The sequence below is a fragment of the Nelumbo lutea genome, chromosome 8, assembly GCF_056320005.1.
Source record: "Nelumbo lutea isolate HS-2025 chromosome 8, American lotus-T2T, whole genome shotgun sequence".
NCBI classification, from domain to species: Eukaryota; Viridiplantae; Streptophyta; class Magnoliopsida; order Proteales; family Nelumbonaceae; genus Nelumbo; species Nelumbo lutea.
In genome coordinates this window covers 25943220-25952352 of record NC_142691.1, presented here as the reverse complement: position 1 = coordinate 25952352, position 9133 = coordinate 25943220, and the positions used below count along the sequence as shown (strand labels likewise).

Genomic DNA, 9133 nt, shown 5'->3' with positions numbered 1-9133 from the left:
ACTAAGATATAGGAAGAATAAGAATACATCTCTACTACCTAAATCAACTTAACAAAAATACTAGAAAACATTAAGGGATTTCACTTTGGGAAAAATTTTCTCTAGTCCAAATGGAGAAATTTGCACCACTTGAACATGATTTGGGGGAGTAGATTTTGAAAAGCAGCACTAGGATACTAAACAAATGTGTCTGTCTCCTGTAAGTTGAAAGATATTCATGGCAGCAGAGATTGAACCAACTGATTTTGTGCCCTATATTTGAAAACCGGAACTAAAGGAACGAAAAATGTTAGAAATGAGGGAGTGTGAAATTGGATTGAAGAATTGAAAGTGCAGAATGGCAAGAAAATCAGATACCGTAGATGATTTTCTACTTTGTGACACCTTGGATTGAAAGTGCAGTGTGGCAAGTCCCGATATCGTTCAAGAGGAAGAACTCAAATGAGTTAATTTGGGGTTTAAAACAGGGGCATGCCTTGTCATTTCAAAATTATTCATGGGCATTTTGGACTTTGCGCTGGGTCTAAAAAGTGTCAACGTGTGTGGACTTAAACACAAACACATATGGAGTCTGAAAAGTAACATTTTCAAACTTCGAAGGTCTAAGAAGTGTTATGAAATGCCACCTTAATTATCAGGCACAATAAGCTAAATCCGACCCACCCTTCTATCTCTAGGTTCAATTTGGAAATTTTTTTTTTAATTTTCCAACTGCTCTCAAGCTCTTTTAAGCAACCTTCTAAATGCCATTTCGTGAAAACTGAAGCCATGCATGTTAGGTTGATTTTTAGACAAATTCCAAAGAATGGAAGGACATAAGAATGGACAGTTAAAAAACTATTCAGCCGTGCTTCTTCCATAGTGGTTCATGGACGCATAGAACTATCACAGTAGCTAAGCAAATTGAGAAAGAAAAGGGAAATTAAAATTGATCTACAAGATTCCATAAAAACCCAAATCTCTTCCCTTGAAGGAACCTAGTAGTTGTTACAAACTTACAGTAAAAAAAAAGAAAGCAAAAGGTGATTGTCCGATTAGGCTCGACTCTTAGGGCAATTGTTGGGACAGGGAAGCACTAGCTCGTTGTCCTTCCACTGATAGGAGCGGGAGGTTTTCGCTGCTCTGTGAAGCCAGCCTGACGCAATGCCCTCCACTCTAAGAGCCATATGACCCAAGCTTTTGTTCAAGTCACATGGTTCAACACCCTACTTGGAATGGGCGTGCCAGCAAATTAGCTGCGACTGCACCTGCTTGTAAGAATCGGACCAACGTTCAATCACCTTGGTGCCCTCGATTGAGTTACAAGCTTGTGCTACCAAGCTCGGCAACATCTAATGGACTGATGGATCTAATAAGAAACAAGAACTTCTTATGCTTTACCAATATGGGACTTTTGCCATACACGTGGTGTTCATCTCAAGTTCTCAATCTAAGAATATTGTGGAAGTTAAAGGTTCTTGTTTGGAGGGGTTATTCAACTTTAAAGCTATTTATCCAAGTTACAAAGCAATTGAGGTGGGATGGGAAATACTAATAATTTCAAATTCTTGTTGATCTAAATGTCCATTTGGCAGTAAACTAATTATTAACTCCAAGTAGGGGTGGATTCGAGCTGAGCCGAGCTTCAATAGCTAGAACCTTGAGCTCGAGGTCGTCTCATGTCAAAAGTTCCTAAGATTAAGATTGCTTCGGCTCAAGCTTGATTTGAGAAAAATGTTCTATCGAAATAAAAAAAGTTATATATAAAAAATATTTTTATTTGATATTTACAAATTAAATCTATAATAATTAGTTATTATTATATATAAAAATAAAAATATTATATATCATATTTTTATCATATAGATTATTTTCTTTAATTTTATTACTATTATTATTATTATTATTGTGTAGCTATTCGAATTCGGTTCGGAGCTCAGTTGAAACTGAATCGAGCTTGAATTGTTCGTAAAGAGCTCGATTCGTGGCCACCCCTAACTCCAAGACATAGTAAAAATAATAAAAAATTGTAATAGTCAAGATGACTTTTATAACCCAGACCATTGAAGTGGTGTCCCATAACCCAAACTATTTTTTCGAGTCATCCCACTCGTGAGCCAAGATTCTACCACTAAGATCCAACCACTTGAAATGGTATTCCGTTGGTGGCCATGGTGGTACACTAGCTCTAGACTCACAGTATTATATATTGAAACAATTTTTATTTTTATAGTTATCAAAATTTTTATTTAATGGAGAATAATTGAAAAAAGGGAAAATTCCTAATAGATACCCTATACTTTAGGAAGATTGCCAATTTAGTACCCGAATTTTAAATTCCAACTTTTGAAATAAAATACACTGTTCATCACCTTCTTTCTCAACAAAATGAAACAGAACCGAAAGGGCTCGCCGCTAGCCACCACCATAGCTTACCGGAGGGGTGATGTTCTCAGTTCGCCACCGTAACCGCCACCATGGCCCATGCTTGACACTCAAGCTTTACGTCAGACTAGGAGATGCAGGAAATATAAAAGTAAGACTAAATTAAAAAAAAAAAAAAAACTGAATCAAGAGATTTTCTTTTGCCACTAATGCGTTTCTGTGTCTAGATATCACAGCCACCTGTGCTTCATTTAGGCTGTATTGTGCTGTATTCCAAACTGGGGGTTTCTAGTTCATTGTTATTTTTTCTTTTTTTTTTCCTGTTGTTTCATTCATTTGTAAAGTAGTCGATCAACCGTCAAGCAATAAGGGCGAAGTGTTGAAAGAAATCCAGTATAGAGAAAGAGATCTCACTTTGCTTGGAGTTTTATTCACAGGCATGTTGCCTGCAACCATGTCCAATTCAACCTCCTTGTCCGAGGAAGCTAGTGTCTCTTCTGGTACTAGAGTTCAGGACTTAAGTAGCTTGAAACCTATGTTCTCTGTCATTTCTCAGAAGCCGCAACAACAGAAGATCAAGAGGAAGAGAAATCTCCCTAGAAACCCAGGTAAATGTCCCTCCTTGTTCTTCATTTTCGTTTTTATTGTGTTGGATTTCTTGCAGCTGATTCTAATTAGTCTCCCTATATGTGTCTTTTATTTTATTGTTTCAGACCTAGATGCTGAAGTGATTGCTTTATCCCCTAAAACTCTATTGGAAACCAACAGATTTGTGCGCGAGATCTGCAACAAGGGTTTTCAGAGAGATCAGAACCTTCAGTTTAACAGGAGAGGCCATAATCTTCCGTGGAAGCTGAGGCAGAGAACCAGCAAAGAGATCAAAAAGAGAGTCTATGTGTGCCCTGAGCCTTCATGCGTTCATCACCACCCTTCAAGGTCTCTCGGTGATCTCACGGGAATTAAAAAACACTTCTGCAGGAAACACAGATTACTCGACTGGAAGGTTCTATCTTTAGGTCGGTGTAGAAGGCTTTGAACTTACGATCAGTGAATTGAGTGTCGTTGTTAGTGATGAGGATTCGAGGAATGCCGAACCTACAAACAATGCTCAGCCAAAAGATGTTTCAGGCATTCTGTGCAGTGATGTGTGCCAGGGCTTTGGCATCCACCCACTTGGTGAAGTAGTCCATTATGACAAGGAGGAATTTCTTTTTCCCGACTTAGGTAGGGAAAAGTCCAAAGATGTCCATTCCCCACTAAGCGAAAGGCCACAGACTCATGATCGTCTTCAGAGGAACTACTAGCTAATGAAGGTTGGAGTGACTTTGACAAAAGTTGCATTTTCTGACGAGTCGGACTGCGTTTTGCTTCATGGTCGACCAGAAGTAGCATTGTTGAAGTGCCTTATGAGCCAGGGTTCGAGCACTGAGGTGGTCTTCGTAGATACCTTCGTGTATCTTCCTATGTACATAGTCGGCCTTAGAAGGGAGGAGACACCTTAGGTAGGGGAGAGTGTGTTACTGGTGGTAGAGTTGTTCCTGGATGAGGCAGAACCGGCCGACCTGTGTACGAGCCTCTTGGCCTCAATTCAGTATTTCGGTAGGGTGCCATCCCAAAGGTATTGTGTTATGGGTTCCATTTAGGATGGGCGTTGCTAAACAGGGAGGATGAGGAAGGTTGTTGCTGAGATGCTTGGCTGAGCTACTGTATCCATCTGGACCGTTAGGTTGAGGTTTGCCTATGGTGAGCTAGTGAGCTTTGAGAGTGCGTCAAATTGTACATTATCAACTCGAGGGACCTGTTGGACGATGAAATGTTCGAGCCACTGGATGAGTTCTTGCACCTTTTGTAGGTAGCTCATCATGGTTGGTGTCCTTGCCTCAAATTGGTTATAGATCTGGTTTACAACCAATTGGGAATCACTAAAGGCTTTGACTCGTCAGGCACCAAGTTCTAGGGAGAGCCAAAGTCCAGTAATTAGAGCTTTGTACTCAGTTTCATTGTTGGATGCCTTGAATTCAAACTTGAGGGCATCCTCTAATATGGTGTTGTCTAGGCTGAGTAGGATAAGTCTAGCTCTGCAATCTTGTTGGTTGGATGAGCTGTCCACATTTTGATTCCAAACCGATGGTGGTGCAACTGGACCTTGTTCTAAGAAGGTGCACTCAGCCAGGAAATCGGCCAAGGCCTGGGCTTTGATGTCAAACTCGCTTAGTTTTGTGCTCCATTTGACTATGTGGTCGGATGCTTCCAACCATTGTAGAACTTGTTTGAGAGACTGGTCGGTAAGCACTCAGATGTTGTGGGCTTGGAAGTTGGGCCTAAGCTTTTTTGCCGAGGTGACTAGGGCTAGGGCGACCTTCTCTAGATTCCTGTACTGGGTTTTTGTGCCATTGAGGAACTTGCTGGTGTAGTAGATCGGCCTTTATGTCCAGTCTTTCTCCTTTACTAGTACCAAGTTGACCACCTCTCCAGCCGAGAGATAGAGTAGTAGCAAATCTCTGGGCTCAACTTTGTGAGTAGAGGTAGCAAACTCAGATACCTCTTCAGTTCCTAGATGGACCATTTGCATTTCCCAGTCCACTGGAAATCCATAATATTTTTTAGGGACTTGAAGATGGGTAGGCATTGGTCCGCGGATTTTGACATGAACCTGTTGAGGGCGACCACTCATCCGGTGAGGCATTGCACTTCTTTCTATGTCCGAGGTGATTGCATATCGAGGATGGCCTTGATCTTCTCAGGGTTGTCTTCGATTCCTCGCTGCATGACCACGAACCCCAAGAATTTGTCAGAGTCGACCCTGAAGGCATACTTTGTTAGGTTCAGCTTCATTCGATACTTCTTGAGGGTGCCAAAGACTTCTTTGAGATTGGCAAGGTGGTTTTCAGCCTTTTTGGTCTTTACCGGCTTGTCGTTCACGTACGCCTCCACGTTGTAGCCAAGCTGATCTTTAAAAACGTGGTTCACGAGCCACTGATAATTAGCATCAATGTTCTTGAAACTGAAGGGCATCACTTTATAGTAGTAAAGTCCTCGGTCAGTGATGAAGGTTGTCTTCTCCTGGTCATCTGGATGCATCTGGATTTGGTTGTAGTTTGAGAATGCAACCATGAAGCTCAAGAGTTCATGCCCTGCCATTACGTCGTCGAGTTGGTCGATCCTCGGTAGTGGAAGCTATCTTTGGGATAGACTTTGTTCAAATCGGCGAAATCAATACATATCCTCCACTTTCTGTTGGCCTCTTCACCATTACCACGCTCGCCAACCAGTCCAGGTATTTGACTTCTCAAATGATGCCGGCATCGAATAGCTTCTAAACTTCTTCGTTGATCGCCTGCCACCATTCTGAGGTGAAGCTTATCTTCTTCTTCCTAATGGGTCGGTAGTGTGGGTCAGTTTTCAAGCGGTGGGTGATGACCTTGTCCTTCACTTGTTGTACGAGGTCATCCCGAAGATGATCTTCTAGGAGGGATCTGACTTAGACCATCTTCTCAGTGTCTTCTTTGGAGAGTGACACCTGTATAAGAGAAATGGTACCCTCTCTCCACTACTCATAGTTCACTATCTCCTCTTCCACTAAAAGAACGCCTCTCTCCATCGCTCAGAATTCCCAATCTCCTCCACCTCTTTCACCCAAAGAATGTCTTAACACACCACCGTTGTATCTCCGTCCCTGAAGTTGTCACCTCATTCCATCAACCCTTTCCCACTTAGATCCATCCTCCTGGCCGCACCACCCCCTTAAATCAAATTTCAATTGAGGATGAAAATTCCCTTCAAAACAAATTAATAATGCATTCTTCATCACTCATTCACACTGATGAGGAAGTAACAGTTCATGTTGGAATCGAATCATCACACAGGAAGACACACTATGAGGAGCCACTTGTTGGTTTTTTGTATTTGTTGGTTTATAAAAACAAATGAGAGAACTTCCATTGAAGAAGCAAGAGTGATCTTGCTAAAAACAAATGAAAATGAGAATGAGGCAGAACGAAGGCTGTTAGATATAAGACAGGCAGTAGGGATGGCTAATTCAGAGAAATCTATGTGGAGTGAATTCTTGAGGCCATCTCCTTCACTTTTGTGAGTGTTACTTGCCAGTCTTGGAACCCAATGTTTCCAATAGATTACAAATGGGCAAATAGTTGGAATGAGGAGCAAGGGAGAGAGAGGGAGAGGGAGGGAGAGAGAGCAAGGTTGGTGCCATTGGTTCTAATTTCTATTGTTGTTTTATTTTTTTACTATGACTTCTTTCCTTGGGTCATCGTTCGCAACAAAAGATAAACATACTAGAGCTATGCTCTTTGCAACAACAATCCCGGGCACCCCCAAGCCAACATTGGTAACTGAATGATTATCTGACATTGCTTGTCAGAGAGTTGATCGAAGAGCCGCTAATGGTGGCAAGCAAGTGATGATAGTGCCAGTGTCTATAATGGTCCTAGAGGAGCAAAGCACTGTTTAGGGAGATGACGTGGAGTTTAAGAGATTCTCAGATATGAGATTTGGACTGGATCTGACCACCGAAGGAGTATGGAGCCTATGTACCAGATCTAAAATTTTTCAGTTAATCTCTGTTAGAGCAGCCCACCATGTGGGGAAAGAGGTGAGGAGAGAGAGAGATCGAAAGGGTATTTTCAGAAGTTTTGAAAAAAAAAATATTGGTCACATGATGCTATGTGACTGAGCATGATGACGGTAAGGGAATGAACTTTATTTTAAACTGTCAATCCAAAGCAATTTAAGTGGGAATATATGCAGAATATTAGACATTGATCTCAATGTCCAATGTGGCAAGATATAACTTTATCATCTGGGTCAATCTGATTCAATGGGTGCGAGCATAACCGAATGTCATTCTTCCAGGCCTCCCCACTAATGAATCAAGGTTCTACAACTAAGATGCAATCACCTGAAATGGTGTCCAATTGGGTGGTCATGGCAAGATAATGATATTATCACATACCTTCAGCAAATTAAGATTTCCTCCATTTTGATCACTTTTATATTCAAACACTGAAAGACAAAATGTTTCCATTTGTAGGTTTCCATAATATCATAATATATCATATGATGAAACAACCAAACCCAATGATTCTTGCCTGGAAAGCTGAAGAAAACTTGAAAATCCGTAGTGAAAATAGTAGAGCAACATTCTGCAAGGAAAGTTCGATCTGCTTGTATTTCTCTCCTACCCAATTTTAATGAACAAGTTTTTCCATTTGTTTTCTCTTCCTTTTGGTCTTTTAAGAGTTATTTTATTATGTTTTAGACAAATTCCAAAGAATGGAAGGACACCATGGACAGTTAAAAAATTATTCAGTCGTACGCCTTCCTTAGTGGTTCATGGACGCATAGAACTATAGAAGTAGCTAAGAAAATTGAGAAGGAAAAGGGAAATTAAAATTGATCCACAAGATTCCATAAAAACCCATCAAAGATCTAGAGAGTGAATGAAACCCAAGAAGCAAAGAACATAATATCTTCCCTTGAATGAATCCAATAGTTGTTACAAAATTACAGTAAAAAAAGCAAAGCAAAAGGTGTTTGTCCGATTGGGCTTGACTCTTAGGGCAGTTATTGGGACAGGGAAGCACTGACTCGTTGTCCATCCACTTGTAGGAGCGGGAGGTTTTCGTTGCTCTGTGAAGCCAGCCTGACGCGGTGCCCTCCACTCTAAGTGCCATATGACCCAAGCTAATGGATAGTGTGCTAGCCAATAAGGCCTATCGTGTCCATCTAATCCAGGCATGATGTGGATAATTCCTACGGTTGTGCGGCATGATCCTGATGAGCTCAGAGATAGCTAGCATGATTCTAGAAGTCTGATGTGTTACCTCGGTGAGTTAGGCAATCCCGAGCTACCCATACCTTGGTCATTGTCGAGGTGCCTGAGACGCCCGAGGTGGCTTGGCCCATCGAGGTGGAAAGTGGTGCTAAGATAGCGGTAAGTGCTGACTCACAGTCTAATTGACAGGTCGCATCCACGTGTCCTCTGTTTACTAGGTTAGGCCAAATCACCCTTCATCAATTATTATTATTATTGTTATTATTATTATTATTATTATTATTATTATTATTTTATTATTATTATATGTATATATGTAATATGTAGCTATTTGAGTTTGGTTCGAAGCTCGGTTGAAACTGAATTGAATTCGAATTGCTCATAAAGAACTTGACTCATGACCACTCCTAAATCCCAGACGTAGTGAAAATAATAAAAATTTGTTATAGGCAAGATGACTTTTATAACCCGTACCATTGAAGTGGTATCCCATAACCCAAACTATTTTTCCGGGTGACCCCACCAGTCACCCAAGATTCTACCACTAAGACCCAACCACCTGAAATAATATTCCATCGGTGGCCATGGTGGTACACTTGTTCTAGACTCCTAGTTTTATATATTGAAATAATTTTTATTTTTATAGTTATCAAAATTTTTATTTAATGACTAATAATTCAAAAAATAGAAGTAAATACCATAAAGACATCCATATTTGTAGTAGAGACTTGAGATTAAGGGTACGCATGGATTTGGTGTCAAGGCAGAACCTATAACTTACCTTATAAGAATTGGTTAGAATTCCATCGGTTTTATTCGGTTCTAAGGCAGAACCTATAACCTAGTTTATAAGAATTGGTTAGAATTCCATCGGTTTTATTCGGTTCTAAGGCAGAACCTATAACCTAGTTTATAAGAATTGGTTAGAATTCCACAATTCAGGATTATGTGTGACTAGTTCATCAAATCAACAAA

At 40.6% G+C, this 9133-nt stretch overlaps 1 non-coding gene across 1 annotated transcript; it reads right to left on the bottom strand.

Annotated features, from left to right (window-relative positions):
* Positions 1-1018: 1018 nt before the first annotated feature.
* LOC148843501 (signal recognition particle RNA) lies at positions 1019-1326 on the bottom strand. Its single transcript, XR_016103992.1, has one exon.
* Between the last annotated feature and the right edge of the window lie 7807 nt (positions 1327-9133).